We start from the raw sequence: 20,742 nt of genomic DNA, 5'->3' as shown, positions 1-20,742 counted from the left end.
TCTGCTGTGACTAACATGCAATTTTAAAACAAAACAAAAAAAACCCCAACCTTGCCTTCTAATTTCTCTTACAGATATCAGCCAACAGAGGCGCCCCTTGCTTTGTTTTTATCTCCTCATAGCGAACACCAAAACTGTGTTTAATATTTATCGGTTTCAGGCCAAATAGATCACTTGAGAGAGAGTGTGTGCATGTGCGTACGCATGCATATTTTGACAGTTATTAAGGTAAAGGATTATTGGGTGGCTCCATTGAAATGAATGACAAAATTCCCATTGGTTTCAGTAGAGTCAGGATTTCACCCATTGTTGTTCTAATGACTGTGGAGTTCTGCTGTCACTAATATAGTTCTTTAATTTAACTGAGAGGTTTAAAATAAAAGATCAGAAGATGTTTCTTTCCGTATAGCCTCTTGTCATATAGGAAGCGTTTTCTAAACTCTCAGCCTGTCCTCGAAGGCAAAAAAAAGAAAAAAAAGTGGAGAGCTGCTGCATCATAAGCACCAATTTGCAGCGCCTGATTGCACTTTGGTAAGCGCAATTGGCCCATTGTTTACAGTTTGGTACCTCTGCAAACGTAATTCTGTCCAGCTGGAGACTTTACAGCCCAGTAGCCCTGAATGGAACACTGGACATTACCAGTCATGCCATTTCTCAAGGGATCAGCCTCTCCCTGCTTTTAGCTGCAACTGGGTACCATTGGCTTTCCTAGGGGAGCTGACAGAAGCCTGTGTAGAACTACAGTTAAGTAGCTGAATGAATGGATCCTTCCTTATCTTGTCCGGGATGAGAAGTGCCAGACTATGGGCTGGAGCGTGAAGATCTCTGTTTAGCCACAGAATAGGTACAGTAGAGGGGATGGCGACACAAGCTCCCATACCTTGACCTGCTGCATGTCTCAGCCTATAGCAGTGGTTCTCAAACGGGGTTTGTGAAATGTTACAGGGGGTTCTTGGGGGGGGGGGGGATTTCCTAATGGTAGACAGAGCTGTCTCTAGGGACCCCAGGCAACATGGGGCCAGCAGCCCGGAGCCCCTGGACTTCCAAGAGCTATGCAGATCAAAGCAAGCATATCTATCACACTGAGGAGATTGAAATTTCAAGACTCCTTATAAGAAATGGAAAGGGAGGTGGATATTTTTTGCTGTTTTTAAAATTAAGTAGGCAGCTAGTGTTTTTAAAATTGTGAACAAGTTTAAGCTTTATTGTAACGTGTTGTTTGCCTGGACTGCTCCAGACCTGAATGCTATGTAGGAGGAACTCTGAGTTGGCTTCTTGAATACCTTCATGCTGTTTCACATTTGATACTCCTTGATGAAATATAGGAGCCTTTTCTTATAACAGGCTTATTCAAAGTGATACAAGCTACAAAAGTGAGATCTGGGAAGAGTGTTTGCTGTTTTCGTAATGTAATAAAAATACTATAATAAATAATTAATAATAATGTGTAATGTCGTAAAAACAAATTTAATATTTCCAAGATCACTGCTTTTATAATTTCTACTCAGGTAAAGGAGAAAATCCCTGGAAATATTCATTTTTAGGAGAGGGTTCGTGAGACTTGACATTTTAGTGAAAGGGGTTCACAGGCTGTTAAAGTTTGGGAACCACTGGCCGATAGTGACTGCTGATTCTACTCATGAGGGTGCCGGTAGGTGGGGGGCATTTGGTTTTTGTGACATGAGCACCTGACCTGTCCCTGGTGAGCACCAAGTTCCTATCACAAGCTGCTGTGGTCAATACAAACCTGCTCAGTGCTGGTTTCAGACAAGGTGAGCGTACAGGCAAAAGGCTCTATAACCCGCTGCCACTCCCCCAGTCTCTCCTATTAGACTCTTGCAGTGTCTCCGGCTCTTGTCTGCAACTGTGGACTCAGAATTACCTTGCTGTGTGTTTCCGCCCCGGGCTGCTGCAGTGAAGGCTATTTGTGAAGAACGCTCCTGTTTCTCTGTGTAGCATTGGGTGGGCCTTGTGAAATTACTAATTTTTAAAAGAAACAAACAGCAGCTTTGAGAGAAGCTGGAATGCTGCTGGTGCTTCTGTAGCTCTTGGGGAGGCCGCTGACTTTTCTCTGGTACCGGGTTTGTTTGGAAGACATTTTACTTTTTTACAGCCAGGGCCCCTCTTCCCCATGGCTACTAGGTTAAGTACAGCCTTAGCAGAACTGGAGCTCAGCACTTTCTCCTAGTGGAAAGGAGGCTCCTGGGCACACAAGGCTCCCCTTGGGGAGGAGCAGCATAGCTGGCAGAATGGCTCAGCCACAGCGGTGTCTGTAGCACTTGTATCCCTGTCCCCTCAAGGGCCAGTGGATCAGCATCCCTGGCCCTGACCTACTGCATTCTGGGGCATAGTAAGACCCTAGTGTGTGTGTACAAGCATGTTGGGGGGTGCAGAATCATGAAGCCCTGCACGCACCTTTGAGCCGACTTGCACTGGTTCCATTGCAAGCAGTCCCCGGTGGCAGAAGGACAGGCTTGCCGGCTGTGATTTGCCCAGTTGCAAAGACTGAAACGACAACTGCTATGGGTGGGGGAACTGAGCAGTTCAGTGGATTGCTAATGGATGCAGAGCCTTTCATCTAAGGTGGCTAGATCAAATTCAGTCTGTGGTGGTGGTGTCCAAAACTTACAACCTAATGGCTTTTTGGCCTTCATGAAATTGGTTTGATCTCAGGGCCCAAAGCACAGTTGGAGCTGTTAACAAGCCAGTTCTTGTGAGATTGTTATGGAAAAGCTGGCACTGCTCTTGCCTGTGCTCTTTGTGTGTCATAGCATTCTCCAGAGTTTACTCACTGACTCTCTCTCTCTCTCTCTCTCTCTCTCTCTCTGGGGGGGCGGGGGGGGAGGAGGAGGGGGGAGTTTGGTTGGGGGGGTAATCCTCTTATCTGCAAAGGAGAGGCATGATGGAGCTGAAGGTAAATCAACTCCTAGAGTTTCAGAACGTGTACTTTTAAACCAGCCACCCTACAGCAGGATCCAAGTTACCTCTCAGAGAGGTGAGCTTGAGCTTTATAACAGAGGGTTGGTTGCTGCTTTGACTTCAATCTTTTTTTTTTTTTAATGTGAAATCTGAATTCTAAATCTGCGCCAGAGGCTGTCAGCCTCTTTTCAGAAAGGTCACAGTGACAGCTCTTTCCCTGGCCTTGTCGTTAGATGCATCACTTATGGTGCAGTGAAAGGTATTTCAGGTCTTTTATAATTTATTTTGGGTAATTTAAATATTTGTCAGTGTTTTTTGTGGTTTCTTATTTGTACAAAGCTATATTTCCATTGTCCGATTGCCTGTGCACACAGTTTGGGAATTGATGGCACGCTCAGTAGATTAAGCTTGATTTATTTTGCAATATGTAAAATATGCCCATCACACAGTCTCTGGGTGCACGTACAAATATACCAAAGAAAACAATCCAGTGCCTAATGTCAACTGTACTGAACTCTAATACACCACCTCTATCATCAGTCTTTTCGGGCAATAGCCTGAATCAACAGATGAACTGTGCTCTGCCATGTAGGTCAATGAACTTAGCCTTTTGTGCGACCAACGTGGAGAAAAAAAACCTACTACTATAGAGTAGAGGGTCCTGCACTGAGCTTGAAGTGAAGTTCTCCACTGCCATGATGGAAGGGAAAGGCAATCTGAAAGGAATCCAGGACCCAAATCATATGGGGTTTAGGCATCTTGATTTGCACCTGGAAGCCAGTGCTGGCTTTGAATAGCAGGTGTCATGCATGGTTTAAGACTAACTCCATAGCACTGTCAGCACAGCTGGGGGTGGAGGGTGCAACCCTGTGTGCCCAACGGTTAGCTGCCCCGAGAGCTGCCAGTCTGGCACAATGAGCCAAGTTGGCTGGGGGATCTGACTCCAGACATTTCAGCAGGGTTGCATCCACTTGTGCCAGTAGTAATTCTAGCCCCAGATGTATAAAGGCAAGAGAACTCCATGCAAACCGGAGTGCTACCCCAGGAAGTACAGGGAGTTCCCAGTCCCTGCAGCTCGAACGCTCCATGGAAACGGTAGGGGTTCAGGCATCTGAGTGAGGAGAGTAGTGGGACTGCGTGTACATTCCCGGGGAGGTTGTTCCAAGTAGGTGGGGTGGCGGGAAAGAAGGTGCAAGTGGAATGGATGGAGACAAAGGGAGCGCTCAAAGAGAGACACTGACAAAGCCCATACATATCTCCAGCCACAGCCACCCAAGAGAGTTACCTGAGCCCTTGGATTGTGGTCACCTCTGGGGGTGCAGCGGGGGGGGGGGTGTTTAAGTGCCCAAGAATTGGGTGGCTCACCTATTTGTCACCACAGAGCTAGGAGTACTACCTTGGGCTCTGGCTCAAAAGGCCAGACAAGGATACTGTTGGGATTTTCCCAGCAAGATGCCACCTTTAATTTTACTCTTTATTCTTTTTTAAAAAAAGGCATAGACTTTGCAAACAATAATAAATAGTCCTGTAGATCACTTCTGGGGCCAGGCAGGTCTCTAGGCTCTTCATGGCTTAACTTTCCTTCAATGACACTGTAATAATTCTTTGTGCTAACAGGTGTGGTGATGTCTTAACTCCAAACTTCTCAAAGCAGGGACGTAGCTACGGGTGGGCCAGGGTGGACAGCAGCTTAGCATCAGCTTAGCATCCAGGCCCCCCGAAAGGTGAGCAGGGGTGTACTGTTGCCACAGTGGCTCAGAACATCACTCAGGCAGCAGAAATCCAGGAGGGAGCTATGCACCCGCCCTTCAGAAAGCTATGCTCCGGCAGCTCTATTATGCCATTTTCTGCACCGCCCAGTGCGTGTGCCCAGCTTGGCAGGTGAAGCCCTGTGTCTGCAGGCACCAGGGCTAGGCAGAGGGCATGACGACGGGGGAGTAGCTGAGCTAGCAGAGTCTGTCACTGCCTGTCCACCCAACAGTCTGGGCCCACCCAAATTTCCTCTCCTAGCTACGCCACTGTCTCAAAGCTCTTTACAAAGGACTGGATCATTATCCCCATTTTGCAGGTGATAGACGTGACAGCAAGCAAGTGACAAAGCCCCAGCCCCTTTCTCAGACTATTTGACCCCACTTCCACTGTTGTTCACATTCCGTACAAGTAACAGGAAATGTACATATCTGCCACGGGGAAGGAGGACTGATTTAGACATGCTGTTCCAAAAGCCCCTGCCAGGACCAAGGTAAGGTCAGTGTCCCAAGACCAAAAGTAAATCATTAAAACAGCAATGAGAACAAATGCTGAAAAGCTATTGCCTTTTACCTTAGCCCTGGTAACATCAGATTTATCAGGTGCTTGGTTTATTTCCCCCCTGTGGGACAGCTCCATCTGTGTTCCTGCTGTTCAGCTTTGTCAACAGCCAGCTGCTTAGCGGCAATGTGCGAACAGGGGCCTGAGTCAACATGCTTTCTCCGAGGGGAGCTCCAAGGGATGAAACGCCCTCTAGCATGGCTCCTTGTTCGTAGTGATTTAAAGAGCTGTATGTGTTTCATGTATTGTGGTTTTAGCCAAACACTTCTGAGCTATTCAAATTCAGAGCTGGCTCCTGGCTTGAGCTGTTTCTGCTTTCCCAGCATTCGGCTGTACCTGTTGTGCTTTGCGGGGAGGGTCAGGTGGCCCAGTTGGCTGTTGATTGCCACCCTGCCTGATCATGCAGCAGGTGCATGTTCTCCTGTGGGTTGGAGGGATGGCATGAATGGATTGGCTGGTTGCCTGTTGTTAGGGTTGAAAGCTGATGATTCAGTGTTTGGCCACAAGTTGGGGTGAGAGGTGAGAGGCTGTGTGACATAGCGGCAATGTGGTTTTCTTCCCTCTTTTTAAATCCTCATGCAGGCTCTTTGTTCCCCTTATTCTGCTGCTTTGACCGCAGAGATCAGACTCTTTGATCTGATGAAAAGAAAAACTCAAGTGATCTAATAACCAGGTATGAAGAGTTTCTTGTGTGTATTTAATTCCTCCTTAGAGCTACCTGCTGTCACTGCTCCTGTCTCCTAGCATTACTGTTGTCTGCCACTACCCAGCTTCCCCCCCCCCCTTCACTGATGGCTCTCCTCCCCGCCCCCCTCATCCTTGGGGACTTTGACTTCTATGCTGATGCGCGCACTTGCATCTTTCTTTCTCTCACAAACCTACCCATTTGATTTCCTGCCCTGGATCAACTTCAGTGCTCACTGCAAAGGTCACTCCCTCAACCCTGCTTTTGCCAGCAAGACAAGCACATAAATAAACAAGCAATCCCATGATCTTAACTGCAGCCTTTGCTCTCCCTTCCCTCTGCTCTCCCTTTGTCAGTTGTCACTTACCAGGTTATGTCTAAACCCAGACTCCAAACTCTTTAGGGCAGGGAATGTGTCTCTTTGGCACTGCAGAGCGCCCAGCTGTGGATAAATTTTATTAAGATAATGTTGAAGTAAAAAGGAGAACGGTACAGAGTTTAAGCATAGAAGTTTCTGGTTATCAGGGAATAAGGTACAGATTATCAAGGGGTGCAAAATTTGGTTTAGGAACTGGTGGCGTAAGGAATACATAACCTGCAATCTCTCCGATTGGGGGTAAAAGTTTAACCGGTCAAAGTACAGACATTGAGATGTGGGGGTATGTTGTCCATATAATGGCTATGTTCAGGTGTGGAGTATAATGAGTGGATACAATGATGGGGATGGATCTACCCTTATTTGGTGGGATTTAATGTTCAGTGAGCGTATGGTTCCAGTTCATACGGTCCAATGGAAAAAGTCTCTCGGTCCCTTTCCCATAATTGATGCACGATGTTGTACCGGCTCACACCTCCTGGTACTGTCGGTGGCCGGTGATGTGTTTGATGTAGATGTCCCTGGACCATGGGATGGTGTCCGAGACCACGAGGCACCGCATGAGCCTTGTGTGGCATTGACCGATCCCACAGGTCGGCAGCACACGCTCGTTGCAGGGGTCCCAAGTGCCCAGGGCTCTGACGATCAGGGCATCCATCTGCACCTCATAGCCCTTCGCTCGCAGGGTGTCGGCCAGAAGGGCGTATTTTTCCAGCTTACGAGCTCGGGCTTCGTGGAAGGCCGGGGTCCTGTTCTCGAAGGAGACCGTGATGTCGACAAGGATGATCTTTTTCTGGGTCTCGTCGGTGACTACCACGTCAGGTCGCAACTGGCTGTCAGTACCGGGGATGGCGCAGTTCACGGCGACCTCCCCCAGGCGCGGTGCAATGGCTTTCACTAAGTGGTTCTGGATGGCATTGTGGCGCAGCTGCCAGGCTCTGGAGTGGGGCTTGCAGTTGCCATACACAATAATGTTCTCTGTTGCTGTTTTTTTGTTTTCTCCGCTCCTTTCTGAGGCGAAGGGTTGTTTATCCCTCAGCCCTCTCTTGCAATGTCACTTAGTTCTGGCCAGCTTTTTCAAAGGCTGGTCCTAGGCACTGCCAGAAGATATGGGAGCGTTCATGCAAGGGAAGGCACAGATGAGCTGTATGGGATGATTTAGTTTGGGGTCCTACTTTGAGCAGGGGATTGGACTAGATGACCTTCTGAGGTCCCTTCCAACCCTAACCATCTATGATTCTATAAAAACAACGAGCAGTTCCTGTGGCACTTTAGAGACTAACAAATTTATTTGGACATAAGCTTTCGTGGGCTAAAACCCACTTCATCAGATGCATGGAGTGGAACATAAAGTAGGGAGGTATAAATACACCCTTATGAAAAGATGGGAGTTGCCTTACCCAGTGATTCTGTATAGATGCCATGTTCCAAAGGGCATATTGGATCATGCTTAAGTCTGTGGGACCCACCGTGCCTGATGCACAGAGGGGATGAGTCAGTTAGAGCCCCTAGCTGCAGAGCCCGGTTCTTTAGCTTAACCTCAAGCAGGTTGTGCCTTTAGCTGCAGAGGTCTCGGTGCTGGCTGACCAGGGTGTCTCTTGCACATGATTGCTAATCCACAGGCACGTCAGAGAGGGTCAAGCAGGCAAACCTCTTATCTGCAGCGCAGTGCGCCTTTTGGGAGTCCCTGACTTGGACGTAGGTGTCTAGTTGTGCTAAGCCCAGCCCATGCGCACTATATTTAGATAGGTTGTTAGGAGAAATGTGCAACCTGTATTTGCAAATGCAAATGAGAAGGAGGAGGGGGATGGCGGATGGATGAGATGCTACTGCTTGGAGAACTGGCTGTATAGATAAAGCTTTTCAGAACAGGCAGGAGCAAGTGTTTCAGAGACTGGCACAGAGACTGTGAGGAGCTAAGAGACCTGGTACTTCAGGCCCAGCATAGTCCTGCAATACAAATAATGGTCAGGACTGTTAGGACCTGGCCCCACCACTCACTTGGCCCTACATTTCTTCAGGGTATGCATTAAGATCTCCAACATCTCCCCTTTGTCCTAGGCTTTTCACTGGCCATTTCCCCTGTGGCCATCTTCTTGGGGTTGCTAGGTAAGGCTTCTCTTTCCCTAAGGAGATTTTTGGTGGGGGGGGAGGAAGCTGCAAGAGTCCCACAAGCACCCGGCCCCACGAGTGAAATGTGCCATTCCCGTTCTTTAGCCTCTCCTGCTGCCTTCTACGCAATGAATCCCGGAAACCTTTGCAAGGGTCTCTGCTCCCTGGTGCTAGGGGAGGGGAAATATTGCAGGAGCTAGTCCCAAGAAGACCCAGAGGAAGAAGATAAAGGCCTAATGGTGAGGGAATGGGTCAGGGGAGAGCATGGTCAGTGGGGCATGGTAGGTGAGGTCACAGCACGGAGTAGGTGGAACAGCTTCCAAAAGCAGAAGTTAGGGCTTGTTCTCATGGACTTCTGATCTTGGGAGAGCCCCAAACCTGGCATGCATACTGCTTGTATCAGTGGATGCCAGTGACGTGATCGGTACAAGGCAGCATCAGTATCCCATATAAAAGAACCTATTGAGAGGCAGGCAGAGAGGGTGCCAAATGAGAACCAGTTTAATTATATGCGTGAAAGGTGTAGGGTGCATGTGAGTGCATGCCACAAAGGGTATTCTGGGTCTGGTGAAATCTTGGCACTATTGAAATACATTTACAATAGGGCAATGTACCAAAGCCAAATGCAACAGTTTATTACAAGAGATGGCTGAAAACTGGAATTTCAACATTTGTTTTCATCCTCAATCAGGGCAAAAAGTTCAAGCAGTGACTCTTGTGCCGTGGAACGTTTCGAGTGGAGACGTTGCTGAGCTGTTGCGATGCTTTATTTTGGCTCAGTTTGACGCTCATCTGCATTCACCTGAACAGCTGCAGTGCCTCATGGGAGTTACAGTGCAGGTGCCTTATCGTGACCCTGTGTTCAGCTGTGAGCCAGATTCTTCCACTGACCCATGTCGGAGATATGGCTGGGTGCCTCCTGCAGACTGCTGTGAGGGGGACCCAAACCTTGGTCCCTGGATGTTGTAAGTCGTCAGAGCCTGAATGGAGTCCAGCCACTGCCTCAGTCTTGGAGGTTCCTCGGTAGACTCTCAGGGGGCAGACACTTTGTTGCGCACTCCACCCTGAGCACTTGAGCTCACTATCCAGCTGCTTAGTTGGACCCTTCAGACTCCCTGCTCCTTAAACACACCCTCTCCCAGAGTGTCCATGCTGCAACCGGGGGGGGGGTTCCCAGCCCGGTTAGACATACAACCGCTAGCTCAAGCTCTGCTCACGGTCCTTGTAAAAGAGTCGCGGTCCCCTCCCTGTCCATCAGAGAGGGAGGCCACACCCTCTCACTGCAATGCTCCTAGAGTGACTCTCTTCATGGGGGGAATTAGCTGACTGTTAGTGATCAATAGGTCCAAGCCTGCAGTCCAGGCCAGGCAACAACTGGGTCTGAGAGCCCTGGCAAGACAGCACACTGTTAATGCTTCTGGCCCACAGTCGGGCAGGGTAGCAAGAAGTCTATAGGCGCCAGTCCCTTAATCAGGACAGGCAGCAATCAGTTAAGGGCTCTGGCCTGTAGACAGGCAGAACAGTAGGGAGTCTGTTGTCTGCCTGGAGCAGCAATTGGTTCATGTAATGGCTCCAGCCTACAGTCAGGCAGAGCAACACAGCAGTCTACGGGGGGGTGGGGATTAGCTCTCTGGCGAGAGAGCCAGCTAAACCATCTGGTATCCTAGCTCAGGCGGCCATCAGAGCAATGCAGGCCTCTTGGCCTAAAGATGGGGAGGCTGCCACTCCTGGTGGTGGGGTGGCAAGAGGGGGTAGGGGGACACAGACCAGCTAAGGGCCCTAACAGTGGCAGAGTGGTCCGCCACTAGGTCAGCAGGGAAATCTGTCTGCAACACGCTGGCCAGCTTGCAGTGAGTAACACAGCAAAGCACTATTCAGCTTCCCTGGGCTCCTTCCTATGCTCCCAGTCCAGGAGTATCTGGGTTTTGGTGTTGGCATCGGTCTGGCTGGGATAAACGGTGCATGGCAGCCCCAACAGCTTCTTGGTGTCTGGCAGCTCTGGCAGTCTCTCCAGTTCTCTGGCAGTATTGCGGCCTCTGTCAGCAATGGGGCAGGGGGAAGAGATGCCCTGCTCCTATGGCAGCTCTACTCCAACTGAGCTACAAGGCCAGCCTTTTATAGATCCGGTTCCTGTCTCACCCTTCTGCTTCAGGCATGGTAGCTGCAGATATCCATGGGACGCTCGCGGTCCCACCTCCGACCGCCACGGAGGGAGACCACGCCCTCTAGCTACAATCCTCTGTTCCAGTGTTTCCTTAGTTAAACCCCTCCTGGTCAACTGGCTGCTTTCTTTATTCTATGTTTGGTAACTTTCCACTGCGCCGAAAACTACACCCCACTCCGAGGGGATGGGTAAAACCGTTGTTTCTCAGGATGTGGTCACTCCTTAGTAACCTGGGAAGGGGAGAGAGCAATCAGATGTGGAGCTGGGAGGGAGCAGTTGGGAGTGGCTGGGCCAGGACAGTGGGACTGGGATGCAAAGCTTGAGGAGTGGAGATTAGGATCAATAAGCAAGGAGAATGTAGCTGGCATGAGGAACCAGGGATTAGGAAGAGACAGGACGGGAATGGGGACAGGTTGGAAGGGATGGGGCCAAAGAAGTCAAACTTGGGTGGAAGCAGGCAGAAGAGTCTGAGCCATTAGAGCACACATCCCTCCAGAGCCTGGAAGGGAACCCAAGATTCCTGAGTCTCGATCTGAACAGAGCTAGCTCAACTCTTTCATGACGTCTTCCTCCTACAATGAGCACAACCGATCTCTGTATTTGTATTGGACCTAGTTGTGCCTCTAGATAGGAAGCTCTAGGGGGCAGAGGAAGTACAGTACAGTACAATACACTACAACTGCAGAATGTTATGTGGCCATAGCTCGATACACAAACAATTATGTTACAAGTGCCCTATTAAGGTTGCGACATCAAGCACTCAAAAATTAGGCAATGGCAGAATTAAGGTTGGCTGCTTTTGAAATGTTACCCCTTGTCTACATTGGGGCTTTTTCAGCTACATGGATGCAGCTGACTTGGTGCAAACTTTTAGTAGATGCATTACACTGGCATAAGGCATTTTTTATACCGGTGCAGCTCATCAGCACTATGCAAGACCCTTGCACCAGTGCAGCTACGTGGGTGCAGAAAAACCAAAACCAAGACCCAACATGCACGAGAGAGAGAGAGAGAGCGCAGCTCGGCCAAATGTGGTTTTAAGGCAGTATTTGATAGGGGGTGGGGGTGGTTGGGAGGTTGTTCCAAACATGGTGCAGGGTACTAAAGAAGATGAAAGGCTGGGAGTCAAAGAAAGAGACAAACAGAGCAGTCAGGAGAGAGTCTGAGCATAAGGAGTAAGAGTGGGTGGAAATGGGATGAAGGAAGAAACAGGGGTAGGGGTGGTGCCAGGAAGATGAGACTGGTGAGCTTGAACATGATGCAGAAAAAGAGACCGTGAAAAGACTTGGAGGAAGGGCGGTGGTCTTGGTTTACCTCTGAATTTACTTGAATTTGTAGATTTAAATCAGAGCACTGAAATTATAGAGTTATTGATATTATGTTTTAATGCACAGATATTAAACTGGTGGCATGGCTGAGCCATAAAGATGCATCCAAACACACGTCCCAGTTTCCAGGCAGCCTAAGAGGACTGCCTAAGGCTCTCTTTTGAGCCCATCAACATGGCTTTACTCTGCCAGAGGATTCACTGTTGGAGAATATGACACATTTCCTCCCTTGCTTTCAGGGCAGAGCCATTTCCCCAAGAACTTGGAAGAATTCCCAGCTCCTACCACCCAGGATATTAATTAGAAATGGGTCCAAGCCACAAAGTCTGATTCCAAAGTCCAAGAGAGTTTGGATCCAGGGTTTTAATTTAGGCTCATCTCTGTTGTTCCTTTCTTTTTCCCCCCTTCCAAATTTCTATGTATTAGGTAGAAACACAAAGTGCCAGGAACGAAAGTGAGTTTTTTATCTATCAACTAGTTTTACGTACAGATTTGATTAAAACCAAACCAAACCAATGAGGGAAAAGAAAACAACCAGGGAGTGAGAAGCAGCTCAAGTAACGGTATGTGACTAGGGTAAGCCATCTGGTGGAAAACAGCTTCTTTTACTCCTGGGAACTCTTTCAAGCTATTGCACTTTTCTCCTGGCTGCATACCAAAGTAATTAGCATCTCATGCAACATATAGTAAGGAGGATTTTGGACATATTGCTGGGCTTGAGAGGTTTTTTCTGTAATGAGAACAGAGAGTCACATTTTGCTATGAAGAACACAGCCCACAAGAAAGCCAAAATGGCAGAAAATTGGGCTTTAAGAGAAATTCTATATTCTTAACTATTGCTGAGTTTTTGTACTTGGCCTAGACCCCAACCGTGCAATGTGCACATACAAATAGACTCCTATGTATGTACTGAGCCCCACTGGCACCAGTGAGGCTCTTCCTATGCCAGGCACTTTGTAAGGTAGGTGCCCCAGGCTGTCAAAAAAAATCCCAAATGCTCACAATTTCCACTCCCCTCCCCAACAAACAAATAACTGCCAAAAGCTGCAGGAAGATTCAACATGCTCCCAAGGGGTTTTATTGTAGCACCTGTAAAATCAAACCAACTTAATTTAACATAAACCACATCCCAGACCAAACTCAACCTTCCCTGAGAATCCCACACTCCAGTTACTCGTTAGTCTGGGGAGTGGGCGTATCACAGAAGGCAGCATTATAACATAAAGAAAAGGAGTACTTGTGACACCTTAGAGACTAACCAATTTATTTGAGCATAAGCTTTCGTGAGCTACAGCTCACTTCATCGGATGCATTCAGTGGAAAATACAGTGAGGAGATTTATATACACACAGAACATGAAACAATGGGTGTTACCATACATGCTGTAAGGAGAGTGATCACTTAAGATGAGCCAATACCAGCAGGAGAGTGGGGGGGGGGGGGGAGAAAACCTTTTGTAGTGATAATCAAGGTGGGCCATTTCCAGCAGTTGACAAGAACGTCTGAGGAATAGTGGGAGGGGGGAAATGAACATGGGGAAATAGTTTTATGTTGTGTAATGACCCATCCACTCCCAGTCTTTATTCAAGCCGAAGTTAATTGTATCCAGTTTGCAAATTAATTCCAATTCAGCAGTCTCTCGTTGGAGTCTGTTTTTGAAGTTTTTTTGTTGAAGAATTGTCACTTTTAGGTCTCTAATCGAGTGCAAACTAACACGGCTGCTACTCTGAAACCTGTCATTATAACATAGACCTTCTTTCCCTTATCTCTTCTAGCACGGTGGTTCCCAGCCTTTAGGGGGTAGCCATGAGAATCTCTTATCATTTACATACCACTGTACAGTCTGGCCACACCAATGCAATTATGTTCACTTCCATGGTACTGAAGGGGTGTAACTGAGAAGACAGTTCACTTCTAGATCTTCAAAGCCCTGTAAAAGCATCAACTAAGCAAGCCTTCACAACAGCCCTATGTGAGATGGAAGTAAGATGTATTTCCCCTGTGGGAAGAAGGCTAAACTTTTCCAATGTGGGGTCCTAAATTGCCTGATTTTGACATGCTGAGCACCCACAGCTGCTGTTGACTTTGGGTGCTCAAGGCTTCAATATGGATTTAGGGGACTATCTTTAGGCCCCTGTGCTTGAAAATTTTGGCTTAGGTGACTCGTTCTAGGCCAGCGGTGAGTCGGTGACCAGGGCAGGGGCTTGAGGTACCTAGTCCCATGCACAATCCAATTGTATGTGCTGCCTCTCTGCTGAATCCACTGGCCAGATCCCAAACCGGCAGAAATTGGCATTGCTCCTCTGAATTAAATGGGGCAGATTCCAAGCTGGTGTACATTGGCACAGTGATACTGAAGTCAATGGGGCTGTTCCTCAGCATAGCTCCACTGAAATCAGTTGATGATCCAGCCCAATTTGTAAGAGGTACCAGCCAGTGCCCACCATTCAGTTCCTATCAGTGGCGTATGAGCTATTCCAAACCTCAGCCTGGGATCGGTTTGTGCTCTGCTGTGAATTAGATCGTTCACTGAATGGGAGGCATGCAGTGGTGGGGCACAAGGGCCCAGGCCAAGACTCACCATTTTGGTAGGGGAGAGAAACTGCCTAGTGCAGGGGTGGCCAACCTCAGCCTGAGAAGGAGCCAGAATTTACCAATGTACGTTGCCAAAGAGCCACAGTAATACATCAGCATCCCCCGACCAGCTCCTGCACCCATGCTCCCAGCACCTCCCGCCCAGTGGCAGCCTCACTGATCAGCGCCTCCCCCTCGCTCCCCGCATCTCCCAATCAGCTGTTTTGTGGTGTGCAGGAGGCTCTGGGGGGAAAGGGGGAGGAGCAAGGGCACTACAGGCTCAGAGGAGGGGATGGGAAGGGGTGAAGTGGGGGCAGGGCCTGTGGCAGAGCCAGGGGTGGAGCAGTGAGCACCCCCCAGCACGTTGGAAAGTTGGCGCCTGTAGCTCCAGCCCCGGAGTCGGTGCCTATACAAGGAGCCGCATATTAACTTCTGAAGAGCTGCACATGGCTCCGGAGCCACAGGTTGGCCACCCCTGGCCTAGTGAATCAACCACAAAAGCCTGCAGTTCCAGTTTCTAAACAGCAGGAAATCTCTGCTCTGGCACACATCCCTGGGTGACATCAGGTAGGCGTATAATGCTTACACTGCATCAGAAATAATACTCCTGCAATCTGATAGAACAAACAGGCCTTTTGAAACCAAACCCCCTTTTTAAGTGGTGGTGGTGGAAAAATTAAATTCCTGTTTTGTTCATGTCACTGGAGTCCCAGTGCTGCAGGGGATAAATTTACTCACGCCCCAGCAGAGGCGGAATGTATCCCCTTTTATGTTTACATTAAGTATCCACATGCTGGGCTGTACGCTTGACCCGTTTTTCAGGACAACCCCATATAAAACGTACAGCACGTATTTGCAGTGCTGAGCCTGAGAACACCGAGCTGCTGTCTTCACTTCCAAAGCCTGCCAGTTATCCTTCAAAACCACCTCCCCTTTGTGAAGAGACAGCCTGCCCTGTTCTCAGGTTCATTTCTACTTGGCAGCTATTGAGACAGCATGGCCGCCCCGCTCTTTGCTTTGACCTTTCCCCTACTTTCAAGCTGTAGACTCTGAACGTTTGCTTTGGTAGCATTTACAGGAGTCACATGTCACATCTGTTGTAACTCATGTCTCTGCATCTGGAAAGCTTAGCTTGGAGTGCCTGAGCTATCCAACAGATCTGCCACCCAGGATAGTTTTCCTATTTCAGCCTGCAGAGTAATTCACTCCATATTTCCTGTAACTATGTTATGAAAATAGTAGGATCATTCTTGAATATGCTGCTCATTGGTTTTGGGACATAACTTGAAGTCACCAAGCAAAATGCAAAGTCGAGCCAAGGTAATAAATATCGCACTGGTTGCTGTTCAGAATAATGGATTACAGCAGCGGTTCTCAAACCCTAGCAACCCAAGGACCCCCATTTTGATTTAAAAGTTTTTGTGGACCCCCCAAGCCGGCTTCTAATTTTCCTCGGGGGTACTCAACCTCCACTCAGCCCCAGGCACTGTCCTGCCCCCATCCACCCCTTCTGCCACGGCCCCACCTCTTCCCACCTTGATTAATTTCTGTGCTTTATTTTCAGAAATGATGTGAAACCCCACATACACCTCATGTTGGAGCTGGAGGCACCATGCAAAAAATCCACATTTGATGGCATCAGGTTGTGTGGTCAGTGAATGGATGATGTCATGAACAATCCCATCCTGATGCCCAGCACCTTGCAAGTGTGTGACGTAATGGAGCTAACAGTGCTGCACTAAGGGGAAGCCATGTTTCCCGAACATGTTTCCCCACAACTTTTACTATGCCCCCTGGTTACAAGGAGAAGGGGAGGATCCTGGAGAAAATGTTAACCACTTCAAGGTGGAGGAAAAAGCAAAGGGCATAGAAAATCCAACAGTGCAAACTAGGTGTGAGGCGTATCACTACCATGTTGAGTCCTGCCCGTGATCCCCAGGGGAGCTCCACCCAGCTCGTTATGTTTTATTATTTCTTCTGGACTATTTTGCAAGCTGTTTTGGGCTGTCAAATAGTAGCCCATCTTGTGACTCGGAGGCCACATACCGCTTTTGCTCTGTGCAGTCTTCATGGATGTGAAGGCCAGAAGGGGCCATTCTTATTATGGGGGCCGACCAACTGCATAAAGCCATAGATTTCGCTCAGTGGTTCCTACATCTTGTTCTCACTGAGATCAGTAGAAAGACATTGTGTGGCCTGCAGCAGGGATTCTCAAACTATATTCCACAGAGCACTCCCATGTGGTACGCAGAGTTGTCTCTGTCACAGTTCTTATTCTTCAAAGTGACTCTTTGTACTAGCTGTAGCCTAGTCCAAAGCTCTGAGAGCCTGCTTCCGATAATGTCACTCACATTCAGAAACCCTTTACTCCACAAGTGATCTCATTGATAAGGGGACATGTCATAAATATAAAGGGAAGGGTGAACACCTTTAAAATCCCTCCTGGCCAGAGGAAAAACCCTTTCACCTGTAAAGGGTTAAGAAGCTAGGATAACCTCGCTGGCACCTGACCAAAATGACCAATGAGGAGACAAGATACTTTCAAAAGCTGAAGGGGGGGAGAAACAAAGGCTCTCTCTGTCTGTGTGATGCATTTGCCGGGAACAGAACAGGAATGGAGTCTTAGAACTTAGTAAGTAATCTAGCTAGATATGCGTTAGATTCTGTTTTGTTTAAATGGTTGATAAAATAGCTGTGCTGAATGGAATGGATATTCCTGTTTTTGTGTCTTTTTGTAACTTAAGGTTTTGCCTAGAGGGATTCTCTATGTTTTGAATCTAATTACCCTGTAAGGTATTTACCAGATTTTACAGAGGTGATTCTTTTACTTTTTCTTCTATTAAAATTCTTCTTTTAAGAACCTGATTGCTTTTTCATTGTTCTTAAGATCCAAGGGTTTGGGTCTGTGTTCACCTATGCAAACAGGTGAGGATTTTTATCAAACCTTCCCCAGGAAAGGGGGTGTATGGTTTGGGAGGATTTTTGGGGGGAAAGACGTTTCCAAGCGGACTCTTTCCCGGTTATATATCTGTTAGACGCTTGGTGGTGGGAGCAATAAAGTCCAAGGGAAAAAGGAAAATAGTTTGTACCTTGGGGAAGTTTTAACCTAAGCTGGTAAAAATAAGCTTAGGAGGTTTTCATGCAGGTCCCCACACCTGTACCCTAGAGTTCAGAGTGGGGAAGGAACCTTGACAGGACACTAGTAAAGTAAGGAACTTATGAGTAAGAATATCAAAATCTGACCATCCTGCTTGGTTGCTGCCCATCTCATTTGGCTATATGTTAAGTGGTTTGATGTAAATTCAACCATGATTACATTTCTCACTTTAAAATTGGGTGCGGGTAGGACCCACAAACACCCAAAAAGATAGAATTCCCTCCACCCTGAGGCATTAGGGTGGAGGGAACTACATGCAACAAAGGGAGACACAGTGCTTACCTATGTCAAGTCCTGTACCCGGGGAGAGGAAATGAACTGCACAGCTATGAAGTGAGGTGGATGTAACCCATCGTATTAAACTGTATTGTTTGTTTTTTTTTTAAAATGTGTCCTTTTGTAATATTGTCCTTGTATCATGTTTTCATGTAACCAACAGTTGCCAGGGTGCTGGTGTGGAATCAGAAGCTGGGAAATCTGTCAGAATCTCTGTCTATCATGAGTTAGTGCATATTAAAAATAGCGTTGTACAGGAAGGTAGTGCAAAAGCACCACTTATGGTTTTACGGTATGTACTGACCCCCTCTACAAATGATCCAGGCCCAGTGCTTTCAGGCAATAAGAAGAATTTTGCCATCTCTTCACTAAGGTTTCTGAGAACCAAGCTAAAGTGGATCTTTTGGTTCGTATAAAGAAATTGTTACCCCTTTTGACCCATGTAGTTAGCAAAAATTTGGGGTCTTGTGGGTTATATCTTTTAAGAGGAGAAAAATGATAATGGAGTTAAGGTATGTTTTTATGTAAATTCTATGTAAATAAACAGGATTGCATCAAAGTCTTGTTCACCTGAACACAGTAGGACTCAAACAAGAGACAGTTTCTTTGCTCACAGTTCCATGTCTCTTTCCAGTCAGCACTCTTCCCAAAAGCTCTCTCTCGTAGCTTTCTCGCAGTCACATTACAAGTGCTTCTCTGGCTGTGTGTCAGGCTTCCTTGCTGCCTCCTGTGTGTGCTTCTGTGGTGTTTCTGCTCTCTCTCGCTCTCCCTGTCACACACCCCCGCAATCAAATCAAATCCCCTGCATCTATGTTTTTTATCAGATGCCTGGGAAATGCCATTACCCAGGCTTGCTTGTGCTCTAGTCATTAGGTGGTGGTTTTCCATTGTGTTAGCTTTCCCTAAACAAAGGGGCACTTAATTATTCCCTCATTTTAGGCACCTTCCATTCAGGCTATCATTCCCAACAGCTTCAATGAGGCAGTGTGATTTCCCCCACCTTCCTCCCCAGCATTACAATCTCAACCCCCGTGTTTTGAACAAGCCAGGTGAAACCTCTGTTAGTGGGTGGGGGGAGAGGTGAAATATGGCCACAGCAAGCTTGCACTGCACTACTGTGATGTAGTAGATGTGAAGTTTGAATTGGGATAAATCAGCATGTTTTTGAGCACATCTGGATTTTGCCCCACAAGCAGTCCTAAGAAAAATCTGACAGAGTTGTTTATTGGAGATGTAACAATGAAGTAAATGTGCCCAGGGGGCAGGTTGTACAGGCAGGAGTAGTCTCAATGCTATCCAAAGGGACTCCAAAATTAATGCAGCCGTGCACCAGAAGTGGTAAATATTCACAGAGTTTATTATTTTTAAACTGTAACACATCAGTCTTAGCAAGCAGGTTTGGTTGTCACTAAAACAAGGAACTGAAAATTAGTTAATGCTCATAGAATGTTAAGGGCCAAAATTCACCCGGTCAATGAACAGTTTGTGGTATTGTCTGTGTGGAAGGGACCAGATCACCTTATAATCACCACTGTCTTGTGCACTGCAAGGGTGACTTAAGAAACACAAGCTCAAATGGACTCAAGGCCTTTTTAATAAACACTAAGCATAATTCTGCTTTAGAGTCACATGGTAGATCTTAGTGTCAACAGTGTGCTCTCCCTACAGTTGTAGATCTTACAGTCGTGTTCTCATCTCAATGGAAGGGAGATCTCCATGAAGGAGGAGGACACATGTTGGAGTTGACGTTTACCATGGGGTTCCAAGGACAGAGTTTTTCTCAGACTTTCTGTCCTGTCCCCGCTGTCCTCAGCATAGGCTCTTTGCTCTGGCATTCTCCAAAGGGACTTCCCTGGCATAGTGCCTCCTTGGGGGTTTTCAGCTCCCTTCATGCTTGCCATTGTCCCTTTCAGCTGCAGTGGAAGATGATTATTTTTGGTGTGGCTCCTTCTTAGCTTTAAATTTCTGCTACAAGAAAGCTGAGATGGAGGGGGAAACATTCCTAGGGCTGGGGGAGAAATGGAAGAGCAAAGTGATGTTAATTTCTCTACCCCCAAAGAACGAGGAGAGCAGAAGAGAGAGAATAATGGGAAGCTTGAAGGCTAGGGAAAGTGGAGCAGGGGAAAGCAAGACAACTCGGATTTTGTAGGGAGAAAAAGGGACACAGGACAGAGGCTGGGGCATTCACGGTGTGACGCATGGCTAGAAAGTGTTAAACATCCTGCAAAATAAATGGCTCAAATTCAACCCTTAAATACCTGTGGGGAGATAATGTTTGTGTTTTTGCATATTTACACGTGTATATGGGTAATGGTAAATGATATAATCAACCGTCCCTGTCTATGCTGTATTCTGATAATTCAGAGATCAAAATAACATCCTAGCATTTAAATGAATTGTAAACACGGGCTATCTTTGTATTCATCTCTCTTTGAAATGTATAGCAAATCATCTGTGAATGGTTTCAGAGTAACAGCTGTGTTAGTCTGTCTTTGCAAAAAGAAAAGGAGTACTTGTGGCACCTTAGAGACTAACCAATTTATTTGAGCATGAGCTTTCGTGAGCTACAGCTCACTTCAGTTGTAGCTCACGAAAGCTCATGCTCAAATAAATTGGTTAGTCTCTAAGGTGCCACAAGTACTCCTTTTCTTTTTGCATCTGTGAATGGTGGAGGAACAAGCCAATTGCCTTATGTTAATTCATATAGCTAAGTATGGGTGATGGACCTCCTTCAAAGTCATCCTAATTACCTTTAGTTCCCAGAGGAATTCCAGCTTGTCAAAGAGGACCTGAACTTGTATAAAAGATCCTTCAGTCCTGATCCTTTTCATCTTAGATCTG

The 20,742-nt window shown here is 47.2% G+C and overlaps 1 long non-coding RNA gene across 3 annotated transcripts in view; it reads left to right on the top strand.

Annotated features, from left to right (window-relative positions):
- The first annotated feature begins 5,658 nt into the window (after positions 1 to 5,658).
- The window catches only part of LOC125634571 (uncharacterized), a 28,088-nt gene continuing 13,004 nt past the window's right edge, over positions 5,659 to 20,742 (top strand). For 2 of the 3 annotated variants that reach the window (XR_012667559.1, XR_007355962.2), the window contains exons 1-2: positions 15,561 to 15,788; positions 16,033 to 17,100. This is a non-coding gene — a long non-coding RNA (uncharacterized LOC125634571). Of the gene's footprint in view, positions 5,903 to 15,560; positions 15,789 to 16,032; positions 17,101 to 20,742 lie in introns of those variants that run through there. The other variant, XR_012667558.1, reaches the window with a different exon arrangement.

This window comes from Caretta caretta, chromosome 3 (assembly GCF_965140235.1).
Source record: "Caretta caretta isolate rCarCar2 chromosome 3, rCarCar1.hap1, whole genome shotgun sequence".
Taxonomy (NCBI): domain Eukaryota; kingdom Metazoa; phylum Chordata; order Testudines; family Cheloniidae; genus Caretta; species Caretta caretta.
The sequence above is the reverse complement of the archived record's forward strand: the minus strand, read 5'-3'. Positions and strand labels throughout refer to the sequence as shown.